The sequence below is a fragment of the Rhincodon typus genome, chromosome 4 (genome assembly GCF_021869965.1).
Source record: "Rhincodon typus isolate 14 chromosome 4, sRhiTyp1.1, whole genome shotgun sequence".
Lineage (NCBI taxonomy): Eukaryota > Metazoa > Chordata > Chondrichthyes > Orectolobiformes > Rhincodontidae > Rhincodon > Rhincodon typus.
The window spans coordinates 90,900,521-90,923,931 of NC_063335.1; the positions used below are offsets into that span (position 1 = coordinate 90,900,521).

Genomic DNA, 23,411 nt, shown 5'->3' on the forward strand with positions numbered 1-23,411 from the left:
TATTCATGTACTCATCCGGATGCCTTTCGATGTCTTTTATTTTAACAATTTGACAATTACTCTCCATCAGTACCAACATTACAAATCAGAAGGGCAAGATTTAATAGAAGAATATAGTTTCTAAGAGAACCTGTTGAAAATGTTATTAATTATGTTTACACATTACTAGAATTTTGTGACTTTGGTGATTCACAAGCTGAACTAATTTGAGATAGAATTGTTATCTGAGCATTTCTTTTAGACATATGATTATCACAGGTGATCTCATACTGGAACGATCTATTCAGATAGTGGAAGATGCTGAAATTCAAAACCAGCATGAGTGAATAATGGGAACTGAAAGCCAACCTTTCTTTAGAAGCTTATCAGATACTGTGAACTATCGAAGGCACAATGCCATAGGGTAGTCTCTTTAAATCCTATAATGTTAGAAGTTACTGTTCTAGATTTGGAGTTAAAATAAACTCAAAGTCCATTTTTATTAGACAAAAAAAACCCAAAAATCAAAAGCAATCATAGCACCTCTGAATTAGCAATGATTACTTACACAGAGAAATTACTTACACTGAGAGCAAGTGTCTTTGAAGGAAAACCCAGACTACCAAAACATTACTTCATCGGAACATGTAGACCTATACGATGTGAAGATGTGAAGATGTGAATCAACTTTGGGTAATAGGTGACTCAAGCGAACTAGATATGACAAAGATTGTACAGGTTAAAAATCATCCACCTAAATGTAAAATTTGCCAAACAAGTGTTCCTTTTTTATCTGATCAAATCACTTGGTTAAAGAAAATGAGACTATACCAACCCCGACGGAGAACGGCATGGCACAAGTAGAACAGGGGTCAAAATCAAAGAAATGCTGACAGCACTCTTAAAATACAGAAATCAATACAATATGGAACAAGTGTACATCATCAGAAACCAACACTTCTCAGCAGAAAAGCATGCTTTGCTTTTAAAATTCTACAGTATTTGGAAAACCCTCAACAAGCTTAGAAGCCAAATACCATTGATCAATATAACTTGACTTAACAGGATGAAGACTTCATAGGTTTCAGAAGAATATTTATTGGTCCTAAGAGAAAAAATGCACCACTGAACATGAATGGTATCCAACAACTATTCATGACTGAGGTCAGAAGATACCACTGAATTCACAGATTTGGAGGAAATATCCAATTGTCATGTAAATTTTGAAATCTGATCATCAGGCATCTTTGACGCCACAACCATCAGTAATTAATAGTAGAAGCTTGATACAGCCAATTCAGCTGTTTGAGTCAGTACCAAAACAGCTCAGTCAGCTTGACTACTTATGGTAGCATAATAAGGGAAGACTCATTTCAAACTGAAATGTAAAGAAATGAATGTCTGGAATTCTCTACCTGAGAGAATTGTGGGATCTAAATAATAAAGTATTCAAAAAGAAGGAAGACAGATTTTTGAAATATCTGGGAATTGAACACTAGCATGAACTGGTACAAAAGAAGAGCTGAGGCCTGAAGCAGATTGGGTATAATCCTGTTGAATGGCAGGTCAGATCTGTGGGTTGAATGGCCTACTCCTGCTCCTATTTCTTATGTGTATATGGAAATGGAAGGACAGAGTCTACCTCAATACACAACCAAAAAGGAAAAGATTGCTTCTCTCTGAAATTTAACTATCTTCTCTGACATACAACAATGCCCAGTGTAGCCTTGCTGTGAACACAACATTGTTTCAGTAGGAGTAATATGTACTTACTTTTAAGTTCAGTCTGATGTCTGATGATGGAATGTATTGCAGATATAATGTAAACAGCTGTTAAGGTATATGTAAAGAATCTTTCCTGTTTATCAAGTTTGAACCTATCTACTGCCTTTGTGTGGGCATTCTTCCCTATTTGGTATCACTAACCCAGACAGATATGAAGAAGAAGGAACGGTGTCAGTGATTCTACATAAAGCATCTCTAATAGTTCCAGAGTACATGACCACACTCCATCATGCCATGGAGGATGCACTGGGATAAAAATTACACCGGTAATTGCCCAAGTTATTCAATTCTGTGAATAGTTGGTGGTATAGTGGGAATTTCACTGGGATAGTGATCCAGAACCTCAGGCTAAAGTTCTCAGAACATAGAAACATCAAATATAGGAGTAAGAGTAGGCCCTTTAAGCCTGTTCCGCTTTGGCTGATCATCCAACTCAGTACCCTGTTCCCCTTTCTTCCCATATCTTTTGATGCCTTTAATCCTAAGAACTATATCTACATCTTCCTTGAAAGTTTTCAATGTTTTGGCCTCAGTTTCTTGTGGCTGAGAATTCCACTGGGTCATTACTCTCTGCATGAAGAGAATTCCAGTCATTCCTGTCCTAAAGCCTACCCCGTAATCTTAGACTGTGACTCCTGGTTCTGCACTGTCTGGTCATTGGGAACATCCATTCTGCATCTACCTTGTTTAATCCTGTTAGAATTTTATACTGCCCCTCATTCTTCTGAACTTTAATAAATATCTGATCCAGTCTCTTCCCCCTAGTCCTGTCATCCCACAAATCAGTCTGGTAAACTTTCTTTGCAGTCCCTTAATAACAAGAATATCCTTCCTCAGATTAGGAGACCAAAACTGCACTAAGTGTGGTCTCACCAAGGGCGTGCACAATTTCAGCATGACATCCCTGCTTCGGTACTTGAATCTTCTTGCTATGAAGGCCAAAATGCCATTTGCCTACTTCAATGCCTGCTGCACCTGCTTACCTTCGGCAACACCCAGATCTCACTGCGCCACCTCTTTCTCCAATTTATCACCAGTCAGATAATAACTGCCTGTCTGTTTTTGCTATCAAAGTAGATAACCACACATTAATCATATTATACTTTATTTATCATGTATTTGTCCATGTACTAACTTGTTCAAATCACATTGAAGCATCTCTACATTCTCCTCACAGCTCACCCTCCCACCCAGCTTTATGTCATGTGGAAACTGGCAGCTATGACACATATTTTCCTCATCTAAATCATTAATATATATTGTGAAGAGTTGAGGTCCAACCACTGATTCCTGGGCTACCTCACTTTAGTCACCCCCCTGCCACTTGGAAAATGTTTCATTTATTCCTACTCTTTGTCTCGTTGTCTGCCAACAAGTTCTGAATTCTTTCCAATACACTCCAATCCCATTTGATTTAATTTTGCATCCTAATCTCTTATGTGGAAGCTTATCAACAGCCTTCTGAAAATCCAAGTAATGTACATCTCGTGGCTCCCCCTTAATCAAGTTAATAGTTACATTCTCAGAGAATTCCAACAGATTTATAAAGCACAACTTTGCCTTTGTAAATCCATAGTGACTCTTCGATTCTGCCACTGTCTTCCAAATAAACGCCAGCATTTTTCCACTACCGATGTCAAGTTAACCGGTCCATTATTTGTTACTTTCTCTCTGCCTCCCTTCTTAAATAGTAAGGTTACATTAGCTACCCTCCAATCCATAGGAACCAGTCCAGTACATAGAATTTTGGAAGATGACCTTTAGCACATTTGCTATTTCTGACATTCTCACATTGCTCTGGGTCTGAAGTCAAATTTAGGCCAGACAATCTGGTTGATTCATAGCTGTCCTGAGTATTTAGAGATGGGCAATATATCATCACCATTGGTGGTCCCTTGCAGATGAGGATGACTCTCTTCTACTCTCAGAGTGGGTCCATAGGTAGCATACAGAACAATGCAGCTATCGGAGGCTGTGTTAGGTCACTCCTTCTGCCGTTATTGCCTGGCTTCTAGCTAGCAATGGTCATATCCCATGAACAAATTTGGAGATGTATATCCTTGTGTGACAGTCGCATTAGAAGAGCTTGGCTAAATGCATGCTTAGCTCTAACATGAAGATCTTCAACACTGTAGCCTAGATTTTGTCTTTACCATACCCAATGTAATCAGCTGTTTCTTATCACAAAGAATAAACTAATTTGATTAATCGCAAATGTCATATGGAGTGTTAATCTTTAGTTTCACCTGTTGATGTTAATGGCTTTGATTTAAGAAGGAAAAGAAGTGACTTGAGCTGCAAAGACACTTAAATGGCTGAAATCGCTTATTCTATTGGTTGTCATATTTCTCAAACCCTCTGAAATTGAATTACCAGGAGACATGCCTGGGTAGCTTCCCTGCAGAACTTCACACCTGTCATTTATTGAATACTTTGATAAAAATATAAGGACAGTAAGCTATGAAGCATCTTAAATGCCAAGAATGAAGAAGGTCTACTGAAACTCATTATGCAAGGAGGACTCTATTTCAATAGTATCTCAGTAGCTTTGACATTGGGCAATCAAAGCCTCTTCGTCAAAGTAGATTGCCTCCATTGCCTGCCAACAGCCAATCGTTCCACAATTAAAATCTCACCTTGGAAAAACTAACATTAAAAGCTTTATCTGCTTGCATCATTGAGAAGAATCTACAGAATGCAACAATAACATCAGATTGCCTTGCAAAATACAGCATGATTTTCGCTTGCTAATTCCCAAGTTTACATACTGTCTTTGTTACATTTCTGACTACACAAAGATTATAACTATAACCCAAAAGGAACTTGGAGTGCCACAACATCCACTCTGCAAAATGAATAGTTTAAAAGATAATCCCCAGGAAAACAGACAGCTGGCATCAGCCCCAACCCAATGAGAGGTTCAGGACTACTGAAGGAGTGTAGGTTTCTTTTTCTCTTATGAATTTTAACTTTTATCACCTTCACCACCGCTAAGCTACAATTTGAACTGTTTCCTTCTGCATGTTAATATATACACATCAATGAATTCAGGATGGGTTTTAACTTCTTAATTAGTTTTACATAATAGCTGAGAGGGTTTTACAACTCATCAGGTTGGATTTTACCAGAAATTGGCTAAGTGTCATTACTACTCATTACTGCACAAACTACTCACTCACTTGGGACATGTCACCACTTTTCCCTCGCCTGCACCGGTACTAACAGCTGTGCTCCTACTTTCATCCCACTCAATCCCTCCTTTTCTTTCATTCAAGGAGAAAACATCCACAATAGGACTGAGAGCCAGGAAGGCTGGTGAGTGGCTGGTATTAAGATCCTCACCCTCTCTGAGATCTATGATCTCAGCGATGCCTGGGGTAGGTCCTGTGCAGATTGTGAAACATCCATGTCCCAGCAACAAAGCACAAATCATTAATCATTGTAGTACTACTCTCCCATTACCCCCATCCTGAATGTATAATTAACATGCCACAACTTCTACCCCTTTGGCACAATGCATTCTCTCTTTTGTCTAGGATGTCCAGTGTGACTACTGTCACAAGTCTTGCCCTTTTCCACCTCTGAGCTCTGTCAGAGAAAACACCAACAAGGCTGCCTCCTGCACCCACCACCAGCTCAGATACTGGCAGCTTGGCGGGAATGTTAGCTAGATTGGAGTCAGGAAAATCTGTTAGTGAGCACATCACTGCCATTTCTCCGCAGCTAGTCAAGGGAGAAATGCCCCAGGCAGCTGGCACTTGGAGGTCTGTTGTAGACCAGGCACTAGCTCAGCTCAAGGCACTAAAGGACCCTCATGGTGTCAGCAATGCAGGACTTCATAGACCTGCATGAGCAGACACAGGAGCAGCAGGCAGGTCTGTTGGGAGCACTAGACAATCTGACACAGGACTGCAGCAATTTTGTTTAAAATCTGTTGCCTTTGGTATATGAGTGTCTGACTGCCTCCAGGAGCACCAGGTCTAGGTGTTTCAGAGTCTGCTTGAGATGTCCATGGTCCTGCATTCCATTACTCCATGTACAAGAGAATGAGGGTCCTTCAGCTCACTCGAAATGTCCTTCCTTACAATGAAACAGAGCAGCACTACTGGGACCCAAGCCAGAGGAGGTACCACGTACAGGTTCTGCTCAGAGTATGACAGACGTGGCTGGGTCTTCTACCTCCACCCTCAAACCAGTGGGAGTCCAAGCCAAGAATGTGCATCCTGCCATGGTTCAGGACACACTCAGTGTGTCTAGTCCCTCTGGACAAAAACACCTCCAGCATCGTCTGACCAAACCTTCGAGGGCTCCATTGTAGTACAAACTCCCTCCACCCTAGCTGTGGAACCTGGGACAGCACTGAGACATATTGGGAGAGAAAGAAATAAGAAGGCCTCCCGAGGTCACAGAGGTGACATGAGTGACAAGTCACTGTAAATATATTAAGTGTTTTTAAGTGTTGAGATCTTCATTATTTGATTTTTTTTATAATTTTGGTTTGGAGCTGTGCACTGTGCACTGAGAGCTGAAGGTTACATTTTGAACTGTGAGTAACAGCTTGTTAAAGAAAAAGAAACAAAGAAACCAATATTTGCTTATGAAGCCAGGCCTGCAATTTAATTGTAGGCTGATTCTTGTTCAAAGAATGCATTAGATGTTTTAGTTTCGGAGATGCATTATTCTCAAACAGGTGGCAGATGACAGTTAACTGGGGCCTCGCACAGAGACAAGTCTAACAAAGAGAAACCACAGTTTGAACTGGTTTTTGAACAGCTTTTAAGTCACAAGAATTGTGCCTGACAAAGCTCCAAGACAAAGGTTTGATTGCTTCCTGGTTGTCCTCCCATTATTCATATTGAAAATTCAGAGAATAGAATCTCAGTTATGTGAATTAAATGAATATTCTTCAGAGTCTACTGGAAGCTACTTGCATGCATCACTGCCTTCAGAAACCAAGTAAGATACAATCCCAAGGTAGTAGGAACTACCGATGCTGGAGAATCTGAAGAAGGGTCTAGTCCCGAAATGTCAGCTTTCCTGCTCCTCTGATGCTGCCTGGCCTGCTGTGTTCATCCAGCTCTACACCTTGTTATCTAAGATACAATCCCGTGTGCCTGTGATATCATAGGTTGTGGATTCTGCTTAAGTGAACTGGCCAGTGACACCTCATTTTTTTTTATTCTGATTTATCCCTTAAGTATATCTGTTTATCTGTCTGTCTTTGAGAGTGTGGGGAGGCTAAAAATCAAAGAATTATAGATATTAAGTAGACTACTTTGTGGTTTAATTTTGCTCTGCTAAAGCTATGGTATGATCAATAAGTTGTTAATTCTTTTGATTAAGTTATAAACCTGATATCTGATATTGGCTTTTCACAAAGCCTGTTATTCAAAATGTGTGGTTAGGAACAATTGGGGTCAATTTAGAGGGTTAGTGAATGTTTTAATTTTACTGTGTTGTGAATACAGGCATAGGGAGTCTGATTCAATTTAGTTGTCTCTCTTTATGTTGTAACATAAATATATGTTCAATTTTCTTCATCCTCTGTTTTTGAATGCTTAGCCATAATTACAGCATTGAAGGTACAGAGCTCAGCCATTGTTAGCAGTACAAGATACGTGATAGAAGGTGGGAGTTGAGCAGCTCCTTCACTATGTGCAGGCTATGGAAAAATCTGGGTATTTGCTATTTCAGCGACTATGGTCAATCTTTCCAAGCAACCAAGCATTTTTGTTGCATCACAGCTATTGGTGGGATTGGTTTGTTATGTTGCATGATGTAGTGGGGAGTGCTTAGGGCCAGGATATGGACTGCATACAGTGACTTAATTCCTGATGTTCACATACAGTATGTGGTGTCCATAAGTAAGTTTCAGCTTTAGTGTATGCATGACTGTGTAATGCTACTGCCTTTTGAAGGACCTCACATCACAAGAAATTGAAGCCCCCTGTCTCACAGAATGTGTGGTTGCAGCTATTTTCATCTTTATTTGAACTTGTTATTTACATCATGATGATTTACAACACCAGTTGCAGAAAATTTCAGTCTCAGCTTCTTACTATTGGTGAACCCCAAATGTAATATTCCTTTCTTGATAGCCCTTCCCTTCAATCACATAGTTCAAAACCTATCCATCCCCACATAACCTATTTATCTAAATCTGTGTCTGACCACTTTACAACTCTAACTCCAGGATATTGAATAAACTTGCCAGATTAAGTAATCCACTATCACCCCCCTACCATCCCCATATCCAAACCAAGATGCTTCTTACAGTCAACGATGCGTTCACTAGTGAGAATCTCATCTCATAACCTAAATTTAGTTAGAAAATGTAACATTTTGGAGTTGACGTCTAAAATTGACTTGTTTGACATCTCACTTGATTTCCCCACGTTTGTCACTATTGCCCATGTTGTTCAGGAACTGGGAAAATTCTGCCTTTAGTTTTGTTAACTCAAAATATCTAATTTGTTATTTCTTCACATAGTCAACGGAATTGAAAAAACACAAGTTTTAAAAATTCAAACATTATTTTAACTGACCTCAGTAGCAAAAAGAGGAATTCCTATCCGTACTTGGTCATAACATTAACCACAATCATCCAAAATTAAGGGGAATTCAAGAATATGGTAAAGTAGGATAATTAGCATCATACTTTTCACTAAAGTTGTTGGGCTGAAGTCTTACACTCATGAACTGCATGTTAGCTGTTGCAAGTGCAAAAGACAAGGTTAAATATTTGCAAGCATGTTGGCTTAAACCACCAAGTGAAGATTGACTAAGATTAGCCTTCTTCTGTGCTAAAATCTTCTCTACCAACCACAGAGTGCTGATATATATTTTTAAACTTGTCAACATCACAATATGCCAATAATAGACCAAATACGAAGTGTGCAGAAAACAAAGCAATATAAAAGTACACCAATAGTCAAATATACCAGTCGTACATAAACACTGAACTATGGAGATGCACCAGAACCTAACCAATTCCTGCAAAGCATCAGCAGTAATGCATATCTACAATACATCAGTAATAAATATTTCGCTCCAATTTAATCCCAGTTTTAAATAGATATAAGTCTACATTGAAACATCCTAGGAACACCAGAACTTTGATTAAAACCTACCAGCTTCATGGCTAATATTAAAATATATCTGCAGTTTGCCAACTTTGAAATATGCTTGGAACACAAGTTTGAGTTAGGCATAATTAGGGTTTGTGCACTGAAATAATGTTAAAGATTAAAAATTGAAGGATATACTTTTCTGATAAAATGGAAAACTTTAAAAGAACAATTCTTTGAAATAAAAGTCTCATATCAAGCCTACATATTAAAAAAAAGCCATCATTAGAAACCACATTATTCGATTTGTTCTGGGCAGAACGGTTCCATTGCTGCTTAGGATTGCTAACCCAGCTGAGTATTTTGTTCTATAAATTGACATCTGTAACATAATATTTAGATCAAGATAAGATTGAATAATTCACACTAAAATAATTAAACTTACCAATAAAATTAATCACTTAATGTTAGAAATCCCTGTTAGATGGTCCCTCCACAGAGGCCTGCCCCTTTTTCTGTGGCCTAGGGCTTGAGTTCTGCTTCAGTCCCAGAGTTGGAAATTTCACCCGGGCCTTGGGTGCTGGGGAATTCAAGCTTCTGTGGATAAATTCTGTATGTGAGAGAGAGATGCATCATGGGAGTTGTTTTTTACCCTGCTCATGTGGAACGACAATACCCAGAGTACACCAGAAAATGGTGTCACAAGAGAAAACTCACAAATAGTGGCAAAATGTGAAAGTGTGGGCCATGGTTTTAATTGTTTTATAGAGTTTAAATAGCAATTCTTGATGTTGTTGAGAAAGACTGATGGTTTAATAAGAATAGGACGTAAGAAATAGGATCATTAATGGGTATTCAGGTGCTTGAGCTTGCTCTACCAGTTAATAAAATGATGACTGATCTGATTGTGGCCTTTACTCCACTTTCCTACCTGTCCCCAATAACCCTCGAGTCCCTTGAAGATCAAAAGTCCACGTTACTCAGACTTGAATATATTCAACAGCTGTCTAGGGAAGAGAATTCCAAAGAGTATAATTCTCTCTGAGAAAAGAAATTCTGCCGAATCATTGCGTTAAGCGTCATATGCTTTATTTTGAAGCTGTGCACCCTATTTCAAGAGGAAACATCTATTCAGCATCTACCCTATCAAGCTCCTTTAGAATCCTCTACACATTCTTTTTAATTCACCTCTTGTTCTTCTATTTTCATTGAATACTCCTCAATCATTCCCCTGGATCAATGTAGTAACTCTTCTCTGAATTGCTACTCATGTAAGTACATGCCAACTTAATTAAAGTGCCTAAATTGTACACACTACTCCAGGTACAGTCTCACCAATGCAGTGTAGAATCTGAAAAGCATGTTTATGTGTTACTGGCTTATGACTCTGTGGTTGATTTGAGTTAATTGTCTAAGTTTTCATTGCCAAATTCAAGAGTCTGGTTTTTGTACAGACTTTTTACCCTAATTTCTAATCAACCTGTTCAGAGATATTATTACACACCTCTGGAGCAGTTGGGACTTGAACTCCGGTCTCTTGGTCCAGAAGTGGGGACACTACCACTGCACTACATAAGGACCCCCATATGTTTCCTTTTTAATTGTAGGCCAAGAACAGTTTTAGCAAGAACTAATGATTATTAAATGGGAATCAAAGGAAGGTGAAATATAATCCTTAAGAGTGAAAAAAATCCCAGAGAGGGAGAATGGGTAAACAAAATAAACAAAAATAGTTGTAGCTTTGATAAGTCCTGTTAACTAATAGGTAAAACAGGAATATAAATACAGTAAATATAATTGAGGCCAAGGTTTTGGAGAAAGAAGAACAAAGTTTTGGAAAGAGATCTGTAAATTATGTCTAAATATTATATCAATGAGACTTGTATCTCTTAGCTGTTGTAACATGTTTTAATATGTCAAGTGTGTGAATAAAGTTTATTTATAGTACAGCTAATCTGTGATCAACCTGTTATGTAATTGTGCTAAACATAAGCAAAAACAATCCAGCTTCAGGATTAGCTGCAAGCAGTACTTCAAGAGATCTATCAGTTAATAACACAACATATTATCAAAACACTATCATAACAATATAACAGCAACAAATCAACTTTATAAAAGCAACACACTAAAATTTAAACATCCTAATGTCTATAATATAAAATATATTATATGAGAAAGTAAAGTCTGCATTTGAAGTTTTCCCTTTGTATTTTGAAGTGTGTTCTGCAAGATTTAGGACAATTGATTTTTTTATTGGCTCTGGGTGAGAATGTGAACAACAATAATAGCATAAAATGCATTATTTTAAAAGAGGGAAATCATGGAAGGACTGAACCACCCTTCATATAAGTAGGGGAAATCTGGGCTTAAGCATCAAATATAAGGAGGAACTTTATGGAAATAAATAAACAAATAAATAACTTGCATTGATACCACCTTTTTTCCTGATATAAAGAGCACTTTACATGTAATGGAAATGAAGGCATTTTTTTTTATATGCAGTCACTGTTAAATTATAGAGGATTACAACAGTTTGCATACAGCAAGGTTCCACAATCAGGAATGTGGTAATGATTGAATAATCTGCTTGATGGTATTGTTTGAGGGATAAATATTGGCCGGGATGTCATTGCTCCTCTTCACGTAAAACCTGTGGGAATTTTTGGTCACCTTGAAAGGCCAGATGGGGTTAAAAGTCTCAGCTGAAAAATAACAGCATAACACCCCATTCAGTGTAGCATAAAATGTTCGCCTTCTGGAGTAGGACTTGAACCTAGATATTTATCTCAGAGATTCTCATCAATAGGGTGGTACAATAGAGTCAGGATTCAGATATTTGCAAAGATAGAGTGGAAACCATGCAAATCTGCCTAAAACAACCCAGAGGTTGGGGTATCTATCTTCTTTAATTGATCAAGTAGTTTGGTTATTTGATAATTATGGATAAGTCCTAAATGAAATTTCTCTCTCTCAAAGGTGTCAGATCTCATTTTTTTTAGAACTTCGTATTTCGTAGATTGATAACTTGAGAATCATGGAAAGATAGTTTGGGGAATGCATTTGCCGAAAAATTTCTAATAACCATAAGTACAGGGGAAACCATTTGCTTATTGTTCACATCTATTTGGAAGAGCTATCTGGCTATTTTTATTGTATTAATTTCTCCATATTTTATTTTCTTGAAATTTAACAATTTGTCAATATTAAAAATTACGTCCACTCAAGGAAATCACATTGATGGTGCGTAAAACTTGTTTCAAATTACATTGAGTTCAATTCTGTGGCTAAATGAGATGGAGAAGATTGGGAAGTTAAAGCACCACAAAAATATAATACAGAATATCCTCACACAAGTCAGAGGGGACAAGGTAAAATATCTTCTCTCCCTTGTGACTCCTGTAACAAGCAATATGAAGAAACACCAGCAATGTACCAATGTTATATCCACAACACACCATCATTGAGATATCCAGCAAAGTATCAATTATAAAAGTCTGTGTGGACAAATTACTGTAAATACATATCAGAATATATCAATCCTGACATATAGTAATGTAATAGCAATAGTAAGATACATCAGCCAAACATATTACCATTAAAATGCCTTCAACAGATCAACAAAAATATAACTACAGGGTACTAACTTACAAATGACACTTCATCAGAATATAACAATATTGCAAACCAATTCTAATGTATAAGTGGAACACTCCAATGTACCAGTAATATCTCAATGGCATCTCCACTCTAAGACATACTAGAAATATGCCAGTACTGAAATATACACTGCAATACATCACAGTTACACCCAAGAAGCAGGTCATTCAAGCCAACATGCCCGTTGTTCTCCTTACTCTTTCTTCATTGAACCCTATCAACATATCCTTCTTTTCTCACACATGCATTTGTCTAGATTCCCCAAATGCATTTACACAATTCACCTCAATCATAGAATCTTACATAGAGAAGCAGCTCTTCAGCCCATCAAGTCTGTACCACCAAAACCACACCGCTACCTACACTGGTCCCAATTTCCCACGCTAGGCCCCTAGCTTTAAAAGTTGCAACTCTGCAAGTGCTCATCCAAATACTTTTCAAAGGCTGTGAAGTTTCTGCCTCAACTACCCTCCCAAAAAGTGCATTCCAGACCCCCACCTCACTCTGGATGAAAGTTGTTCTTAAAATCTCCTCTGAACATCCTGCCCTTCACTTTAAAATTAAGCCACCTTGTTATTGACTCTTCTGGCGGCTTTTTACTCACCTTGTCCATGTCCCTCATAATCTTATACACCCTTATTAAAGTCCCCTCTCAGTGCTAAAGAAAATAACCTGAGCTTATCCAGCCTCTCTTCATAGCTGGAAAGCTCCATTCCAGGCAACATCCTGGTAAATATGTTTGTTTCCTCCTCCAATTCCATCAAATCCTTTCTATACTGTAGTGACCAGACTGCACACAGTACTCTACCTGTGATCTAACCAAAGTTCTGTACGGCTTCAACATGACCTCCCTGCTCTTATAATCTGTGCCACGGTTGATAAAGGCCCATATATCTTCTTAACTACCCTATTAACCTGTCCTCCTGCCTTCAGGTATCTATAGACAAGTACCCCAAGATCCTTTTGTTTCTCTGAGCTTCCTACTGTCATTTCCTTTTGATAGTGAGTTCAACAATCTTAACCATTCCTTCAGTAAATAAGTTTCTCCTGAATTCCCTCTCCATTTTAGAGTAATTTTCTTATATTTATGGCTTCAGTTTTGGTCTTATCTGTAATATCTTATCCATGGCTATCTTACTAAATCCTTTCATAATCTTATCTCTGTTAGGACACCGCTCAGCCTTCTCTTTTCTAGAAAAGTCCCCTAGACTGTTCAAAATAGGTATAGCCTTTTGGTTCTGATATTAGTCCTGTAAATCTACCTTCTTCGATGGTATTGTATTGTTTTCATAATATGGAGAGCAGAATTGCTCATTGAACACCTAGGGCAGATGTTTACTATGCCCCAGCAACCAAGGAGAGCATGGACCCCTGATATTGGCTTCCTAACATCCACTTCATATTGAGTGAGCCATTCATTGGCCAAGGGTGAATTTCTGTCCTCATTGGAAGGGGAAGTCCCAACTTACAGGACAGCCAGCCAATCAAATGTTCAACATGGAGGTCGGTGCTACCCAAGACATGGTGACAGAGGAGGATACTCTGCCTCTACAAGGGTTCAAACTCGATAAGAAGAAAGTGCTTGATAGACTTTTGGTAGTTAAAATTGACAAGGCACCCGGACCGGATAAGATGCGTAAAAAAAGTTGAAGAAAGAGACAAGGGCACTGGCTATAATCATATCGTCTACGCACATTTGGAAAGATGCTAGAAGAAGCCCTTGTTCCAAAACCTCAGAGGCGGGGAAGCGTTTAGAAACCATTATTCAGGCTAGAATTAGTGGTGACATTGAAAAGTTGGATTGATTTTGAAAAGCCTCCATTTCTAATGTCACTGATTTCTAAACAGGAAATAATGTTTAATCAGCTTGTTGGAGTTTATTGACAAGATAACAGAAAAGTAGAAGAGGGTAATGCTGTTCATGTGGTGTATATGAACTTTCAAAAGAGATTTGATACAATGCCACATATCAGACATGTGAACAAAGTTATAGGTCATGGGAGAAAAGACAGTAGCAACATGGATAGAAAATTAGGTAAATGATAGGAAACAAAGAGTAATGGTCAATGGATAGTTTACAGGCTGATGCAGGCTTTCTGACAGACTTCCCCAAGGATTGATCCTGAAGCACCTTCTTTTTCTGATATATGTTAATGATGTAGATCTTGATGTTCAGGAGGCAATTTCAAAGTTTGCAGATAATACCAAACTTAGAAACTTTGCAAAGTGTGGGAGGACAGTGCAGAGCTGCAAAAGGACATAGACAAGTTTTTGGAGTGGGCAGATAGATGGCAGATGAGTTTCAATGCAGGGATGTTTCAGGTACTGCACTTTTGTCGGAAGAGCATTGAAAGACAATATAAAATTGAAAGTACAATTTTAAAGGGCATACAGGAGCAGAGGGTCCTGAAAGTATATGTGCACAGATCATAGGAAGTGGCAAAATAAGTGGAGAGAGCAATTAATAACGCATACTATATCCTGAGCTTTATCAATAGGAGCATAGAGTACAAAAGCAAGGAGGTTACGCTGAATATATATAAGGCACTTGTTGAGCTTCAGTTGGTCTATGTTGAATAGTTTTGGGTAGAACTTTGGAAGATTGTGAATGCTTTGGAAAGGGTGCAGAAGAGATTTCAAAGAACAGTTCCAGGGCTGAGAAACTTCAATTATGAACATCGTTGGAGATGTTGGTACTGTTCTTCTTGGAGAGAAGAAGGCTAAGAGGTGATCTGATAGACAGTTTAAAAACAATGAGTGTTCTTGTTAGAATAGACAGGGAGAAGTGGTTCCTGCACATAAAAGGATCAAGAACGAGAGGGTTCAGATTTAAAGTAATTCACACAATGAGTAACTTGAGTTTGGAATGCATTGTCTTGATGTGTGGTAGAGGAAGGTTCCATTGAGGAATCATTTTTTTAAACAGAAAAATGCAAGGTTTAGAAGGCAGAAGAATGGCATTAAGTCATAATGCTCACTTGGAGAGTTGGTGCAGACATGATGGACTGAATGACATCTTTCTGGGCTGTAATACTTTTGTGATTCTGTGATTTTACAGGACCTCTTGCTTTCAAACTCATCAGTGGGGACTCAGTGTGGTATAAGCTAGATTCTTACAAGTTCAACATAGTTTCTCTATTATCAAATATTATCCTGTTGGAAATGAATCCCAGCACTTTGTTTTGTTTAAGCCTGTACTGACCTGCATCGCTACATTTAATGAATCTGTAACCCAGATCCATCTGAGTTTCTAGACCATTTAAGCACATATTTTCCAAGGACTGTGGGGTATCCTTATAATTGCTACCAAAATGTGTGACTATATATGTTCATTTGCTAATTGCATGACTATTTTGTAAATTCAGAAATATTTTTGAGTATCAAGCTGTAGTCCACTTTTGTATTTACTACTTACATCCCCAATTTGGTGTCATCACAATTTCTGAACTTTTACTTCCAATTCTAGAACCCAAATCTGTTCATGTAAACTGTGAGCAACAATTTACTTTTAGCAACACATCAATACTGGCTTAAATCAATTAATACTATTCAACATAAACTAGCAGAACATCAACACTGGTGTAAGCCAAAAAACATATTAGTAGTCACATTAACTACATGACATTGAATTAACATATATTAATATGAAGAGGTATGCACTATAAAACATATTATAGCTGGCATATGTAGATCTTATTGTGATAAAGAGATATCTTTGCACTGCGGACACGGTCCATTATGTAGTATGTCATTATAACCATACTAAATGGGATTGAGTCAGAATAGATCGAGCAGCTCAAAATCTTATATCTACCAGGTACTCTGTCCCATCAACAGCATTTAAACACAGTCTCTAGCCTCACGGCCTGGCAATTTCCTCATTTTCCAATACCATCAAATCAGGGATACAATCTAGTTCAATCAGGAATACAGGAAAGATATCTGGAGCAGCATCAAGCTTTCCTAAAATAAGATGCCAACCCTGATAACACAGGACATGCTAAGTCATAGAGCAGCGTACAATAGGCAGAGCTAAGTGCTCTGATAATGAACAGACCAGACCAATGTTCTGTTATTGTGTCACATCAGTTTTGAATTGTATTCACAAATAAACAACTAACTGAGGGGGAAGCCTCTACAAACCTCCACATCCACTAGGTTACAGGAGCTCAGTACCGACAAAGGCATTTGCAACCTTCTTCAGCCAGGTGTACCTGACAAATGATCCATCTTGGCCTCTTCCTGAAATCCCCAGCATCACAGATGCCAGTTTTCAGCCAATTAAATTCATTCAATATAATATCAAGAAATGACTGAAGGCACTGTACATTGCAAGAGCTATGAGCTTGGCTGTATTACAGCAGACTTAATCTATAGAATGAGCCGTGTCCCTAACCAAGCTATTCCAGTACAGCTACAACAGTGGCAACTACCCAGCAAAATGGAAAGTTGCCCAAATTTATCCTATCAACAAAAATTGAATGCGTTTTATTTGGCCAATTTCTATCAGTCTACTCTGATCATGAGCAAAGTTATGCAAGGCATTATTGATGCTGCTACCAAACAGAATTTACTTACTATAACCTGCTGCCATCAATACTTGCTCAATAATAGCCTGCTCACAGACATTCAGTTTTGGTTCTACAGGAGCTATCCTGAACTCATTACAGCTTGGTTGAAACATGGACAGAAGAGCTAATTCCAGAGATGAGATGAGGGTTTCTGCCCTTAACATTAAGGCAGCATTTGACTGCATTATTAAGGAACAGTAACAAAATTGAAGTCAGTGGAAATTAGTTGGAAAAGTCTCCATTGGTTGATCACAGCTAACACTAAGGAAGATGGTTATGCTATTTGGACACCAAACATCTTCATCAAAGAGAATGGTTGCAAGCATTCCTCAGGGCAATGTCTAAGGTGTAATCATCTTTAGCTACTTTATCTATGATTTTCCCTCCATCACAGGATCAGAGGAAAGGATTGTCAATGATGGTTGCACTGTGTTCATTACCATTTGCAATTCCACAAGTACCAGAGCAGTCCATTCCAATCTGCATCAAGACCTTGAACAAAATTCAGATTTGGACCGATATATGGTAGGTTAGAATTGTACCATACATATACCAAGCAATGACCAACAATGAGAGAGAGTCTAATCATCTCTCCTTGGCATTCAATATCCTTACTTTCGCTGAATCTTCCATCAGCAATAGTCTTGTGGTTATCATTGATCAGAAACCAAAGTGGCTCAACCATAACAGTACTGTGGTGAACGGGTCCTTTGGTAGTGCCCTTACTCTGGGCCAGAAAGTCCAGGTTCAAGTACCACTTTCCCCAGAGGTGTGTTTTAATGTGTTCGAACAGTTTAATTGAATGCCCCATAAATACTGTGATTAAAATAGCAGGTTAGAGGCTGGAAATTCTGTGGCAAGTAGCTTATTTTCTGTATATCCCAACCTTGCACATTATTTCTGAGGTAAAATTCAGGAGCCTCTGCTTGTCTGAATGTCTATTACTTCAGATGTCAACAACATGCAGGAGAAAACAGCCTATTTGATCGATACCCCATCCAACACTTTAAGCATTCACTCCCTCCATCACCAGCACAAAGTGACAGAATTACGTGCCATTTATAACTTGTGAAGTAGCAATTCACCAAGCTTCCCTTGATTGCATGTTCCAGACACATAGCCTCTAACACCTAGCAGAATGATGACAACAGATGAATGTGAATACTATCACCTGCAAGTTCAATTCCAAACTGCCTTAATCCCAAGTGGAACTGTACTGTCATTCCTTCACTGTCACTGGATTAAAAACCTGAACTCTCTCCCTGATAGCAATTTGATGCAGCTATACTAGATAGAGTGTAGTGGTTCAATGTGATTTCAACATGATGGCTCACTGCCAGCTTCTCCAAGGTAATTAGAGATGGGAAACAAATTGTAGTCTTGCCAGCAATGCTCATATCTCATGAATGAATGAGGAAAGCTACCACCAAGATACCAACATTAACACGTGCTGTAGCATAGCAATCCTCGCATTTACTAGTATAACTCTCTAAAATATATCTGCAACATAGCAACACTAAAACTGACCATAACATACTGGAGATGGTGGCATTGCAGTACTATTACTGGGTCAGCAATCTAGAGTTCCAGACTAATTTTTGAAGACATGGGTTCAAATCTCACCATGGTAGGTATTGAAATTTGAATTCAGTAAACAAAAATCTGGAATTAAAAATAAAACTTGTCACCCAGCAACCATGTAACAATGTCCATTGTTGTTAAAACTTCTTCCAGTGCACTAATATATTTTAGGAATCAGGTCTTTGCGTCATCTGCATCCAGTTTAATCTACATGTGATTCCAGACCACATAGTAGTGGTGGACTCTGAAATGGTCTATAGTGCCAATCAGTTCAAGGGTAATTAAGGATGGGAAAAGAATGCGGGCTTTGCCAGTGATGCCCACATACCATGCAAGAATAAGGAAAAAAGCATGCCAATGTTAAAGTACTCAAAGGGCCAAAGAACCTCTTTCAGTGGTGTAAGTGTCTCTTGACATTTCCGAACTAGTAATACTGAAACTATATTGGTCAAATACTATTAAAGTATCCTCTTGATATAAATATTAATCCATATTAACCATACCAAGCTCAACGAATATCTGCTGACTTAATAAAAATGTTGAGCAACCACCATTCCATATTAAATTAGATGACACATTACTAAAATAAATACTAAATGCCAACATCTAGATGTCGTAGTAAATGCTTCAGTATTAAATTCAACATTGAATATTAAAGTATGCCATTCAAATATTAAAATACAAGCAGTTCAACAACTCATTGATAACAATTGTTCAGCACCACAGAGATATTAAAATGCCAAAACAAATATACCAGAAATAAAGTCTATCAGAAATACTTTGATATAAGATGACAAAACATTAGAAAATAAAAAACAATGCTAGAATAAACCAGATAAATGCATATAAAAATAAACCACGTAAGAATGTAAGATGAGCTGTAGATTTAAAGATTGCAAACAAAATGTCTACATAACAGAAATATGCATGGGTAATCCAAATCAGACCATTGTTTACTGTGTACTATGCAAGTTCACAAGTGGGAGAAACATCACTACATTTGATCTAACTGTGTCTGTCCTACCTCAAATTCCCCTGGAAGGGCAAAATATCTCAAAAAATGAATGATAGGTTATGCAAACCATTTCATGCTGCTGTTAGGCAGTGGTATTTCCCACTAACAGGGTGCTTTCATCAGTCAAAAAACTCATTCTTCCTACCAAACATTAAACAGCATCATGTATGAATTTTAGTGTCAGTGCAATGCCAGGTACACAGACTGTAAAATCCTAGTGACTGGCAATTTGAATCATATAACATGTTCCTATGGTTGTTCATGACAGTTACAGTACAGGATAAATAACAGTGCTCAATCAGCCAGCACATGAAAAACCCAAAACAAAATGCTTACTGTTAGATGTGGTTGGATGGCATTTGCTGAACAATCTTGATTGCATTAATGGCTAAATTAACAACTAAATTAAGATAAATAGTCAAACTTGTAACATGGCTCAGTTACACTTTTTGGAAGCAAGAAATGCAAAGACAAAATTATTTGCAAAAAAAAAATAGATTATCTACAAACCCCTTGCACCTTTATTGAACTACATGGGCTTTTGGAAGTCAATAACTGTTATGCTTTCTCCACGGCAATTCCTGAGCTGAACCTTTAGTATCCTTGCTAACCAATCAGCGCCTTTCTTTTTCCCAAAGTATAAGTCACTGTGATTGTATGAAATTTGGCATTCTTGGGTTTGTCCACATGAGTGTAATATGGAAGGTTTTGGCAACATGTCTTTCTTTTCAGCAATATTCTAGTTCTGTACACCTTAGTGACTGCTTCATTCATCATTTATTCTTCATAGACATTTAAGAAGACCAGACATAACAAACACCCTTTTAAACTCTTCCTTCAACTACTCAGGATTTCAACCACCTGTTACCTACTCTCACTTCTGCTGTTGTTCCATATACAGATTTCTTATATATTGTCTATCTATCCAGTCTCTTTCAGCAGTGTCAAGAACTTAATCTTGTTTAGCCAATCTCTTGCTGGTTTCAAAATCTACAAAAAAAACCACATATTTCCTGTTGAAACTATAAACTGCATTGATGTATTAATCTTGAAATGCTACTTGTTTATTTTTTTCCATCTTCCATCCTGGAATCCAACCAGGTTATTTCCAATGTAGTTCTACACATTGCCACTCATGTCTTTTGCTACAATTCTTAATAAAATCTTCAAAGCATGAACAATGAGACTAATTGTATTAAGTTTAGAACATCAGCATGCATTTGGCTTCTTTCTAAGGGTCATCACTGTTGTCTGTGTGAACTTCTGTAGCCATTCTCCAGATAAGTGAATAATTTTGCACACTTTTGATATTATGTTTCTTCCTATGTTTTTAGTCAACTGTGCATTATTTCCTCCTTTTCAACCAAAATTTCTTGTTCTTATATCTTTTATTGTTGCTGTGATCTCACTCTGCAGCAGTTCTGCTCCAACGAAATCAATGTCAACATCACTCTTCTTATGGCTCAAACATTTCAGGTCTTCCACTTCTTTAAATCCTTTGATTTTTAAAAATTATTTTACCAGGATCTGCTTATAAAATGCCATCCTTACCCTCTATTGTTGGTGTTTTCAGTCGTTTATCCTGAGTGACATTAATCTAATCTCCATTACTTTTGGACACATAGGTTTAAGCTTTCCAGCCAATCCAACTTCAACTATATCATGCTGCTTTCTTTTAACCATTATTCTTGTGCCTTTTCCTTTTGTCTCATTATTCATGTGTCAGCACTTCATCTTGCCTTCTTCAGAATTGATATTCTTTCCTTTTCTCTATTTTTCCATGTTTGTGACTCATAGTTTCTTAATCTATTCTCCTCTTTAAAAACCTTATAGTGTTTGCCTCTCCTTCCTTGACAAATTCCGTCATCTGCTTTCATTGCTCATTCACGTTAATAGTATTCGTAACTTTTTTAGCTGGTAATTTGTTTGCTTCATTTCTAGATTCTTCATTTATTGCTTTTTAGCCTCTATAAGCTCATTTTCTGTGTATTTCACCTTTGATCTTCTTCAGTATGAATAGTGTTCCCATTTTCACAAGATTATGGCCTTTGTCTGCATCAGCTCCAAACTCTTGAGCTTTTTCATTGTAACCCTTATTCCTGTATCCTTTTCTCAACATTTTATGGTTCAGTTGGAATACTCCAGTATCACCAAAGATCTTTCATGTGTAGTGTTTTCTTTTACAATGTTTAAACCACATACTTGTTCTCATGAGTTCTATTTATCTGCAAAAGTCCATGAGTCTTTGACCACATTCATTTCTTTTTTCTACTTACATATGATCCTACTTATCTGTCCTCTCGTTCTTCTCCAACAATATTATTCTCATCTCCCAGAATCATCAAATAGCATTTGCTCCTCCCTTCTTTAATTAACCTTAAATTTTATAATACATTTAAGCAGCGACTATATTTGGATATTTGTTTGTGGACACACACATATATATAATAGACAGGAAAATCAATTGGTTGATCCTTTAGTTTCACTTGGATTAACCTCCCTGATCTACATTTTAATTCACTCACATGGATAGCAGCTTCCTTATCTAGCAATACTGGTACTCTGCTGTTCATTTTCCTTCTCCCCCCAGCTTCCATCAAATATATCAACTTGTAGCACATGGAGAGAGAGAGATACACCCAGCTAGTTTTAGAAGAAACACAAAGAGAGGCAGACCTGGTGAGATTAAAAAGAGCATAACTATATTCTGAGAAAACTCAAAGTCTGGTGTCAGATGAAAACTGGTAATTAGGGGAGGTGACGTCCTAGTGATATTATAGCTATGCAATTAATCCAGAGTCCTAGGTAATGTTCTGGGGACCTGGGTTCAAATCCTGTCATGGCAGATAACGGAATTTGAATTCAATAAAAGTCTGAAATTAAGAGTCTAATGATGACCACAAATTCATTGCGAATAGTTGGGAGGAAAAAGCCCCATATAGTTCACCTACGTCACTAGGGAAGGAAACTACGATCCTTACTTGGTGAGGCCTACATGTGATTCCAGACTCACAGCAATGTAGTTGACTTTTAACAGCCCTCTGGATGATTAGGGATGGACAATAAATAGTCTGGCCATCGAAGCCCCATATCCCATCAATGAATTTTTAATAATTGTTTGGTTGGTATGTAGCTGTCCTACTTTTTTTTAAAAAAATGAGTATTTTATTTCCAATCATAAGTTTTTATTTGATCCTCTTAGAATGAAGAGCTCATGAAGAAAGTTTGAAGAGGTTGGGCCAGATTTCATTGGAGGTTAGAACATTGAGAGGTGACCTAATTGAAGTATACCAGGTCCTGAGGGGACTTGATAGGGTTGACACTGGAAGGATATTTCTTCTCGTGGTGGAGACTAGAACTAGAGGACACCATTTATGAATAAAAGGATTCCCTTTTAAGACTGGGATGAGGAGAATTTTACTTCTCATAGAGGGTCATTAGTCTGCAGAATTCTTTTCTCCATGTGGTAGTGGAGGCTCTACCATTGATATTTTTTCAGGGCTGAGTTGGATAGGTTTATGATAGACAGTGTAGTCTAGGATTTTGCAGGTCTAGCAGCAAGGTGGAGGTGAGACCGTATTCAAATATCAGCCAAGACCTGTTGAGTATAGAATAGAATAGAATCACCAGAGTGTGAAAACAGGGCATTCAGCCGAACAAGTCCACACCAACCCTACGAAGAGCATCCCACCCAGATCCATCCCACTACCATATGCCTGCAACCCTGCATTTCCCGTGGCTAATGCACCTAACCTA

At 37.9% G+C, this 23,411-nt stretch overlaps 1 protein-coding gene across 2 annotated transcripts in view; it reads right to left on the bottom strand.

The window, feature by feature from the left end:
• Positions 1-23,411, bottom strand: part of wnt3a (wingless-type MMTV integration site family, member 3A) — a 73,127-nt gene that overhangs the window by 21,012 nt on the left and 28,704 nt on the right. Inside the window, exon 2 of one of the 2 annotated variants that reach the window (XM_048595850.1) lies at positions 9,277-9,441. The exons of the other annotated variant lie outside the window; for it this stretch is intronic. The gene's annotated coding sequence lies outside the window, so the exon portion shown is untranslated. The remainder of the gene's footprint in view (positions 1-9,276; positions 9,442-23,411) is intronic. 2 annotated transcript variants of the gene reach the window in all.